The sequence below is a fragment of the Lactuca sativa genome, chromosome 8, assembly GCF_002870075.4.
Source record: "Lactuca sativa cultivar Salinas chromosome 8, Lsat_Salinas_v11, whole genome shotgun sequence".
Classification (NCBI taxonomy): Eukaryota; Viridiplantae; Streptophyta; class Magnoliopsida; order Asterales; family Asteraceae; genus Lactuca; species Lactuca sativa.
Genome location: NC_056630.2, coordinates 79,758,472 through 79,770,287, shown reverse-complemented (window position 1 = coordinate 79,770,287; position 11,816 = coordinate 79,758,472).

Sequence of the window (11,816 nt, the reverse complement as noted above, 5' to 3'; positions counted from 1 at the left end):
CTCTAAATGGTATATCGACAGTGGCTGCTTGCGTCAGATGACAGGTAGAAAAGAAGAACTGCAAGAGTTCAGTGCACTAAAGGATGGAGGCAGAGTGAAATATGGCAACAATTCCCTAAGTGAAATAAAAAATTATGGGATTATAACCAATGGAGAGTTTTCAATTCACAAGGTTGCGTACGTGGAAGGACTACAACACAACCTCATTAGTGTTTCGCAGTTAGTGGTGGGAACTGGACTAAAAGTTTCATTTGACCATGAAGGATCAGAAATAATCGAAAAGAAGTCCAAGACTGTGCTCCTTAAGTCAAAATGAAAAGGCGAAATGTATCCGCTAAATATGAATCCCATCAAAGGGAAGCCAACAATCTGCTTACTTGCAAAAGCTTCCACTGATGACAGTTGGCTATGGAACATGAGACTCTCGCAACTCAATTTTAAAGATATCAATAAGATTTTTCTTGATGATCATGTGCGAGGGTTACCACTCCTGAAATTTGACAAAGAACATCTATCTGCAACTTGCAAAATGGGGAAACAGAGTAGGAAGAGTCATCCAACGATTGTGAACACGGAAGTCATTGAATCACTTGAACTCTTGCATATAGACCTCTGTGGTCCTTCTACGCTTGAAATAATTGGTGGTAATAGATATATTCTCGTTATTGTAGATGAATTTTCCAGATTCACTTGGGTGCATTTTCTTAAATAGAAATCAAAAGCCACTCCTAAGCTAAAGGACTTCATAAAGTAGATAGAACTACAACTAAGAAAGTTGGTTCGTAACGTTCGTAGTGACAACGGTCTGGAATTCAAAAACCAAGCGTTTGAAGAATTCCTAACTGCGAAAGGAGTAACTCATAATTTTTCAGCTCCTTATACTCCTAAAAAAACAGGTTAAGACAAAACTCTTCGTTGTGCAAACTGCAAGAACCATGTTGTCATTCGCGGATCTGCCACTTTACTTCTAGGCGGATGCAATAGGAACTGCGTGCTTTACTCAAAACCAATATTTCCTCAATAAGCGATTCTCTTCACCCCATATGAAATCATAAATAAGCGAAAACCTAATGTCAAGTTTTTCCATGTTTTTGGTTCCAGGTGCGTTATCTTCAACTCAAAGGAGCAACAGATCAAATTCGATGTGAAGGCTGACGAAGGTATCTTCCCGGGGAATTCTTTAACTTCTAAAGCATATAGGGTTCTCGACAAAAGATCCAAAAAGATAGAAGAAACCTACTATGTCACTTTTGATGATAATTACTTAAAGAAGTTTCGGAAGAATAACAGTCCATCAAAGGAAATCTTTCCTAACACGAATCCTGCTACCATCCCACTCTCCAATCTCTAGGAGGAGTTCTTGAATTTGATTTATGAACCAGAAAAAGCAATCTCCTCAGAGTCCAAAGCAACAGACAACAAGGAAGACGAATTGAAGAAGATTATTGACGATGTTGCGCAAGAAATGGAACAGGAACACACCACTACGAAAGATCTTGAAGTTCCATTTCAGCCTACAAATGTGAATACTATACCGTAAGGGGGTTCTACTTTAATCTCATAATCTAATATTCCTGTTCAAGGGGAGAACAAAACTCCTGAAATCAGATTAGAACCACCTTCCCAGGGGGAGAATCTGAATCCAGAAGAAGACATGTATACATCATTCGGGGGGGGGGGGGGGGGGAATGGAAATGTGAATGATGATTCGAATGTACAGTTAGAGTTTGAAGAAGTGAATGCAGAATTAGATCGAATATATTATCCAAATTACCCTACATTGACTAAATGGACTAAAGATCATCCGAAAAATCAAGTCATAGGAGATTCGTCTTCAGGTGTTCTTACGAGATCTCAACAAAAGGTGAAGCGAACTGCACTATTCTCTAAAGTGGAAATTTTCATGTTCAATTCGTTTATCTCCAAAATTGAACCTAAAAATGTTCAAATTGCTCTTGATCACTCTGATTGTATACAAGAAATGCATGAGGAGCTCAATGAATTCGAATGATACAAAGTTTGGATACTTATTCCCACTCCAAAGGATGCATCTGTTATTGGTCTTTAATGGGTATTTCGCAACAAGATGGATAAGGAAGTTAACGTGATTCAAAACAAGGCAAGAATCATTATTAAAGCGTATTGTCAGGAAGAAGGAATTGACTACGAAGAAACCTTCGCACCTGTGGCAAGGTTAGAATCTGTTCGCATCTTTCTGGCATACGCAGCACACAAGAACTTTTAAGTTTATCAGATGAACGTCAAGTCTGCATTCCTTAATGGGGACATCGAAGAAACAATGTATGTGGAACAACCACCAGGGTTCATAAATGAAAAGTATCTGAACCACTGCTACATTTTGGACAAGGCAGTTTATGGTCTAAAGCAAGCTCCAAGAGCTTGGTACGAAACTCTAACTCGTTTTATAAAGCAGACTAAATTTAAACAGGGATCGGTCGACTCAACCTTCTTTCGCAAGAAATATGGTGACCACTTGATGATCGTCCAAATTTACGTTGAAGACATCAGTTTCGGATCAACTAACCCCAACTTAACAACTATGTTCTGAAAGTTGACAGAAACTAAGTTTGAGATGAGCTCCATGGGTCCGATTAACTTTTTCCTTGGCTTGAATATAAGACAGAGTCGGGAAGGTATTTTCATCAATCAGGAGGCTTATGCAAAGACCTTACTCTCCAAGTTTGGAATGGTGGGAGATTCAAAAGTGAAGGTTCCAATGGCATTCAGAATGAAACTAACTCCATCTTTGGATAAGCCGGCTGCTGATATGACACTTTATCGTCAAATGATAGGTTCATTGATGTATCTCACTGCTAGTCGTCCGGATATCATGTTTTCGGTTTGCTATTGTGCCAGGTTTCAAGCGAATCCTCGTGAACCTCACATGACAGCTGTTAAGAACGTCTTTAGATATCTCAAGCGAACATCCTCATTGGGAATATGGTACCCTTCGAGTTCATGTTTCTTTGTGTAAGCGTTTTCAGATGCTGATCTTGGAGGCTGCGGTCTAGATAGAAAAAGTACAACGGGAGGATGCCAATTTATTGATGCCAAACTTGTGAGTTGGAAATCCAAAAAGCAAACTTGCATCTCCGTATCAACTGCTGAAGCTGAGTACATAGTTGTTGCATCCTGCACTTCACAAGTTATCTGGATTCAAAGTCAACTGTGTGACTATGGCATCAACAAGAAGCGAATCCCCTTATCTTGCGATTATGAAAGTGTCATTCACATTTGTCACAACCCAGTGCAACATTCAAAGACGAAACATATCGCACTGAGGTAGCACTTCATCAAAGATCATGTGGAAGATGGACATGTCGAGATACACTTTGTTAGATCCGCTGATCAGTTAGCCAACATCTTCACGAAAGCCTTACCTGAACAATCATTCAATCGTATTATATAAGGCTTAGGAATGATAGAGGCTGAATCCGTTCCGAAATCACCTTCATAGTCATAAATTTTGGATAGGCCTGGGAATCGGTGCGAGTGCTCGCAGTGACTTGCAGTCATTTTTTGTTCTTCGAATTGGTGCGAACACTTGTTGTGACTCGCAAGCAACTGTTCACACTGCGAATTGGTGCGAATGTTTGCAGTGAATCGCAGTCTACTGTTCATTGTGGTTTGGAATTTTCTTGTATCCTCTGTACATTTTCTTTACTTATTTCTACTTTTATTTATTTTCCAGAAAAACGAAAGTCCAAAAACATATTATTTGTTTTGTTTTTACTTCTTTTTCAAAGCATTGAAAATACAAAAATATTTTATTTCTTTCTGTTTTTATTTCTTTTCCAAAAAAACAAAATTACAAAAATATTTTCTTTATTTCTTATTTTTTTTATTTTATTCCAAAAATACCAAACATATTGGATAATTGAGCAGGTTTCTAGTCAAGAATCTTGGTGATCTCGATTATGAATGTTGGGGCAGGTATCAACTCTATTATCTATGCACTAGTTAAGTATCCCTAGAAGCATGTTGTTGCATGTAGACCAAACCCTCAATGACTTTCTGTGTTGAAGCCTTAATGACTCGATAACACCAATCGTTTCTTCCTAATAAGGCTCTTAATTCACATAAGTCATGAGCTACCTGAATCTTCTCACATTGATTTAAGAGTTACCTACTTTGTCACTTTCGCATAGTAGAGGTACATTCTTTCTTTGGAAGCACCTCATACCATTTCTCCATCAACTTTCGTATTCACAAATGTAACCCTTGAGACTCTCAAAAGTTTCCACTAAGGTTTATGGTTATAACCAATTTTTTGTTTATGATCTTAAATTCGTATCACCACTTATTGAGTGAAACCCAAAATCCAACACATATATACGAATTGACGGTGATCAATATATATAGTTTTTATTTTTCTTGAGATTTCTATGCTAATACTAGTCAGTCAAAATATTTCCATAGCATACTTGTTTTTATGGCTACACCGGTCAGACAAGTACTTCATCGAACATTCAGACTTATATCAAGTTTCGTTGTTTGATTGAAGATAAAACCACCCTTAAACCTAATCAAAAGATGCCTTTCATTGTTTCTTAACAAACATGTGACCGTAATTCAACGAGAAACCATACAGACACTTTAGAGTCTCTCTTGACTCCAAAGGAAGAGATCGTTGCCCAAGATCCACTGCTTTGTGTCTTTATAAGACATCATTAATATCCCACAAAAATTTTCTTTATTTCTTTATCTTTGGCATACTCTCGCACGAAGATCCTTGTGATTTTCCAAGGTCTAGTTCGTGGCACTTACATTTACTTTTCGTTTCGCAGACTTGTTGATGACCCATCACTACGAAAGTTCATTACTAAATCAACTACAAAAGTTCATAACTGATTCAACTGCAAAAGCGTGTATATGACGCGGCATCTTAACTGATAAGATTAGGCGTGAGAATTTGAAACGACACTTATTTGAAAATACATTGATTTCATGCCGCCTGACGTGCGTCATAGTTGTCAATCACGCCTTTTTAGGTGCCTTTTTAGTAACCGATGCAACATATCAACGATTTTCTCTCACCTACTACTCCGTATAAAAGAATTTTGACGCTTCATTAATCAATTACCACTTTCAAAAAGCAAACATATCCATCAACAATTATTCTCTCTCTACTGTTCATCTTCTTCATCAACACGCATCAATGGCAGCTTCTTCTGAGACTCCTTCTATTGCAGAAACCATGGGTCAATCCTCAATCCTCAATATCAAGGCATTTAGTATAGACTCAGGAATGAACTGACTTCGGTGAAATTCCTTATAATAGGAATAATGTTTTATATCCCCTAAACTATCCCTATAATAGTTTACTGGAATGTAATAGGTGTCCAAGAAGTTTTATACACCCTTGCTACCCAAGAGTGTGGGAACTGAATGAAGAATGAATGCTCTCATATATATATATATATATATATATATATATATATATATATATATATATATATATATATATATATATATATATATATATATATATGAACATAAGTGTATAGATATTGTTTTGATTAAGAAGATGAAAGAGGTTTTGTAAAACATATAAGAGTTTTGAACAATAAATAACAATGACTTGATGTCATTTTGTAAAACATTTCAAAAGTAATTCATTTGATAACAAAGTATTTTAAGACAGAAAACCATTTTATGTATCACATTTTGAAGTATGTGAGATCAGTTGGTTGAAAACACAGTTATAAATCACATGTGATTGATTATATAACATACTGTTTTCTACTTGTATCCCCCCATTAAAGAATTTAAAATCATTTAAAACATTTATTAAGGGGTATGAACTCACCTGTAGTTGGTGGTTTGGATGAACGAAAGATGTAGGATGCTAGGTGTCAAGTGAAGACTTGTACACACTCAATGATCCTAGTTAACATATAAAAACACATATATGTATCCAACTAGTCTTTAAATTACTAATTGATAATGTTAAGACATCCTAGGACATGTAAAACACCTTATATAAGTGCTACAAGCATAAGGATTGCATCTAAGTGCTATAGGACATTGCTATTGTGTTTGGGGTTCAAGGGAAAACTCCCTTGGAGTTTACGGTTTTGTGACCATAACCCCATGGGTTTACGGTCGTAAACACATGAGTTTACGGCCGTAAACTCATGTGTTTTTGACCATTTTTTGTTTTGAAGCTCTACAAGCCATTAGAAGTATCCCCTCTTCATGCTTAAGCCTATGGAAGTGTTTAGGGCACCATTTCACTCCTAAATGGAGTTTACGGTCCCTGGACCATTTCCTTTTGGGTTTACGGTTGTAAACCCTCATGGATCATGGTATTTTGATGTTTTCAAGTCCTATACACATTAAAGAGTGGATCTATGCAATTTACCACTGCTTAGTAAAAGGCTAGGGACATTTTGGCACCTAAAGAAGGGTTTACGGTCCAAGGTGTTCTTGGACCGTAAACACCTTTGATCTTGGTGTTTCTAAGTGTTTTCTTGATGTATGGAAGTGTAACAAGCTTTACCATACACTAGGGTAGGAGTACTTATTAGTTAGAAGCTTGAAAGGTACCAAAAGGCCAAGAACACTAGTGTGTGTTCTTGGTGTTCTTGGTGAAACTTGAGGATTCAACCTTTTGGAAAGATTTCATGGATAGAAGTGTGTTAAATCACTAGATTAAGTGATATACTAACTTGAAAGGGCTAGAAACACTTACTAGATTGAAGATCTTGAAGAAAACTTGGATGATACTTGAGAGAGTTTAAGTTTTGGATCTTGAAAGTTGGAAAAATGGTAAAAATAACGAAGTGTTACTTTTATACCGCTTTCTTTTAGGGTTTACGACCGTAAACTCCTTTTTAGGTCGTAAACTCTAAACTTTTGATGTGTCGGGACTTTATTGTTGCACAATAAACCCTAGGGCATCCTCTCTCCTGATATCTCCTAAAGTGTTAATCCTGAAATACTCAAACTTATCCCAAAAAGTCTGAAAACTAAGAGTAACTGTTCTGACTTCTATTGACTTGATATGTTGTACATAATAGAAATTTCGGGTTGTCACACCAATCCAATCATTGAAATTTGATCCATCGAAGGTGATCCTAGCGCAAATGTTCATAAGATAAAAAGAGCATGAGGAGTTGAAGTTTGAGCCAGAAGCGTTGTTTGAGCCAGACATTTGAAAAAAGGACCAATTTTTTATTTGCTAAAGAGTCCTTAATATAACACCCAAATGAAATATTACGGCTAGGACCCAACACAATAATTCACAATTCGGAAGAGGGATGTTGTAATCCAATTGTAAATTATTTGAATGGAGGTAAATGATGATTTACCAATTCCACCACGAAAAACGAAATGAAGAATTAGGTTTTAAAAGAAATGAAATTCCTAGATTCTTTTGAAATTCATTGAACTTTTCAATGACATGTTTAATCCCGATTATGCCCTTCAAGTTTGTGACCAGGATACCAAGGATCACAAACAAGGTGTGAATAACTATGCAAATTACTTGGTACTCTCGATGTCATTTACCACCTAATCAATGTTCCGGTTAACCACACACGCTCTATTGATCTATGATAATTTACGAGCTACCCTTTGCCACCCTTATTAGTCCAAATTAGTGTTCTGGTTAACCACACACGCTCCACTAACGACTTGACAATGTGCAAAGTGCAATTTCATGGACTAGCATCATTTTCACTATTTTTCCTAAAGTAACTAAGATTGGGAATTTATAAAAACATTTAGTTACTTTATAATTTTCATTATACTTATTAATGATGAATTAATGTCCTATCCTACCCGTTCGACTAACGACCATCCACTAGTCAAGAATGCGGTGGGTAAGAGTGGATACCAAATGACGGTCATTTTATAGGCCGCTTCCTTAAACACCCCTTATAGACCAACTTCATGAATGATGCCTACTAACGGTAAGACTGACTCATTATAGATACATACATATATATATATATATATATATATATATATATATATATATATATATATATATATATATATATACATATTAATCTTTTAATATTATAATAGTATGAGGGTTGTATTTTAACTTTTAAAACACTAGGGTATTAGAATTTAATATTTCAAAATTAAACTTTTAATTAAATTTTAAATTCCAAAACTAGAGGGTGCAATTTGAAACTTTAAAAAGTTACTAGTTCAAATTTTAAATAATTAATTAATCATATAATTGGATATTATCTTAAAATTTGACCAAATCAATCTATTTAGATAAGGAAATCACATTACCAAACATATAATTAAATTTAAGGCATTAAAAATGAATTATGGTAATTATCCTAATCTAAGATAGATTTAAAAATCGAAAAATTTGTTGTTAGACAAGTCAACTCATCGAGTCAGAGCTTAGATTCGTCGTGTTCAATTTTGAACTCGTCGAGTTCATTAGACAGACAACAAAAACGGTTTTGTTCCAGCTTTAGACAAATCAGTATTGCATCAAATATAACAGAAAAAACGACCTAGTCTCTGATACCACTGATGGGTTTTGAGCATATCTACATTCCTATGTGCACATGCAATCCTAATTGCTTTGGATCTAGGTTTTCTCAAGTTATACATGCAAACAAGATTTCCAAAGCAATAACCCTAGTTCTAAGATATAAAATCGAAACTAATAGGGTTTAGATCTTACCTTTCTTATTATCTTGTAATAAGAAGTGATCCTTCTTCAATTCCTTGACCTTCGAAATCCTAGTGCCCCAAGCGTTGCACCTCTAATGGAGTCACAAACACCACAAGAAAAGAATGAGGTAGAAATCAGCTAGGGTTTTTCTTGGGAATCAAGTTGCCGATTTCTAGATGGTGGGGTTCCTTTTATAATTGAGGTTGTTAGGGTTTTCAACTGGAAACCCTAATTTCGTAGCTTAGGCCCTAAGCAGTCCATGGACCCCCATATGATAGGCCTTGGATGAAAACTCTATGGGGCTTGCCATAGATTTTCATCCACCCCCTTTCAATAGAGTACATCAGCACAAAACTGCAACTATCACTGATTTACATAATCGGTCCTCGTTCTTTTAATCAGTTCCTTTAACCAATAAATTAATTCCAAATTAATTTATGATTAAACATTAATTAAATAATATGATTACTAATTAATATATTATTTTTATAATATATAAATAAACCATTCATTAACCTATTTCTCCAAAACTCATCCTGTCCAGTTGTTATGGTGAAGGCAACCCAAAAGGATCATGTTACAATCAAATCAAGTACATATCAATTATAGTTATGGGCTTAGACACCTAATCCAACAGAAACTTACCTATTGTTTTGGTCAAAATCGACTAAGTGGATATAAACCAAAGTGTATGAGAGGCTATGGTGTTGTAGGTGAAGTAATTAACGAAAATAGAATAAGGTTACACAATGATTTACAAGGAAAGCCCTTGATCCTTGCTAGGATCTCCGACATAAAACCTTAGGAGGTGATAATGATCACCTGCCTTGATGATTTTATTAATTCAAATGAAATGATTACAGAGAAGATGTAATGAGTATGAGTACAAGTGCTAGTATTTTGCCAAAAAATCGTGTGTTGTGTGACGAATACAAGTGATATATATAGTCTAAAGCTAATAACAAGAACTCCGAAAATGTTAGGATCCTCCAAGATCAACTTATATCAAGTGCTTGACTTGGTCCTTTGGGTTTTTTTCATGGTTGTGGCGACTATTTGTTGAGAATATGACTTTGACTGGTTATTTCTACACATGTGAGAAAGACAAAAGAATATATAGTCGTTATAAATATTAAAAAATATCAGTCAGGATCCTGGAGTATATTTGGGATCCTGAGATTCGAGGATCCTAGGCTCTTGAGTATCCTTAGATTTGAGGATCTCATAGCAATTCCGAGATCCTAGCCCTAACACCTATAGGATAAGAATTTAAGCCAACAGAGGCATCAAGTGGTTTTCTAGACAATCATCCGGGACATGGTCCTTGCGGTAGGTGGACTGGTGTGATGTTCGCAAAGCGGTAGGTCCAACGCAAACATCACGTGGGATTTGGGAGGTGTAACACGGTGGAATTGGCACCACTCGTATCAATCCTTAATGACATCGCATGTACTTGTATATGCAATGTCAGAGTAGTGAACACGACGAACCGGGAGCAATGTTACAGGAGAGAGTTGCGCCTCACTGTAACACCCGTCAAAATTAGGTAAAAAACAATCACATGTGATTATGCTAATCATGTAATGTGATTTTGTTAAACTAGTAATATGATAAACTTACTATGTAATTCATGTTAAAGTATAAACTTTCATGATACAACTTAAAGTATACGTTCATACGATTACAAAAATTATAGAGAACATCTAAATCTGACTTCTCGTGAAGAAGTTATGATAAATTCTAACGCTATAATGCCTTATAACAAGAGGGATTTAAAATAGACTTAGAATTAGCTATTGGAGTCTAAAATAAAGTTGTGGTACTCGAAATTACATACGCGTGCATATAAAGAACGCCGAAAACGGAGTTCGTATGCAAACGTTATGGCCTTCCGAAGATGCAGCTGTCAGAAACCCTAATTTGACTGAACTCACGACGTGAACATCAAAAATTTCACGACGTGATGAGTCAACAGACACTAATCGGAGCTAGAAAACATGCGTTAAGGCTATGGGATGACTCATGGAAGTTCACGACGTGAACCTATCATGTTCACAACGTGAATGGCCCCAGAACACCCTATAAATAGCGATCAAAGCTCATTTAATCCTTACAACTTCTCCTTTCATTCTCTCTCGTTTCCGAAGGCCGTTTTCCATTCCCGAGCTTGACTACGATGATCCTCTGACCGCTTAGATTCTATAGATCACGCTACTAAGGTGAGTTTTACGACCCCACTTTCTAATATCTTCGGGGGAAAATGCATGTTAAATATTATATATACGTTATTATTATGTCTATATGATAGTATATCAGTATCAACGTATATAGTTATAATAACCGGGATATAGTTATTTCGTATCTGTAAGTATACAACTATCGTAAAGTTTTTAGCATGTTATTGTTATAGTAGTATACTAATGTAGATCTTGAGTTATACTTAGGATTCTATATATATGTTGTGTGCGATATAGTTCCGAAGTTATACTGGGAAGTTCTATATGTTAATTGATAAGTATGTTGTTATTTTGGTTTTATGTCAAGATAAAACCAAGTATGTTATATGTTGTTGTTATTGGTTTTATGTCAAGATAAAACCTGGTTTTAATTCTAATTATAGTTGTTGTACTACCGCAAGGTGTGATCCTTTTACTATCGCAAGGTGTAATCCTTGTACTACCATAAGGTGTAATCCTTGTACTACCGCAAGGTGTAATCCTTGTACCACCGCAATGTGTGAGCCTTGTAATAATAATAAGAGGTATAAAACTAAGTCATACAGTCGCAACTACAGACTCATGGTAGAACAACTTTAGAAGCATTATACTTTGTCAATATACAAGTATGAATGTTATGTATAAGTTTCCCAAAGACTTATACTCTAAGTATAAGAATCTAGTAGGTATATTATTTGTATATTAAGTAGACCACTATACCTATCCTACATACTCGTATAGAATTGAAATAGATTTATACGTAGCGGTTTTACTCGTATAGAATTGAAATAAGATTTATACGTAGCAACTTAGTTTGTATGGAATTACAAACATTTATACTTATACTCTAGGTTCAAGGATTGTTTAGGTATAACACTTATTCAGTAAGTAAACCATTATACCTAGGATATATATTAAATGTTTGAGAG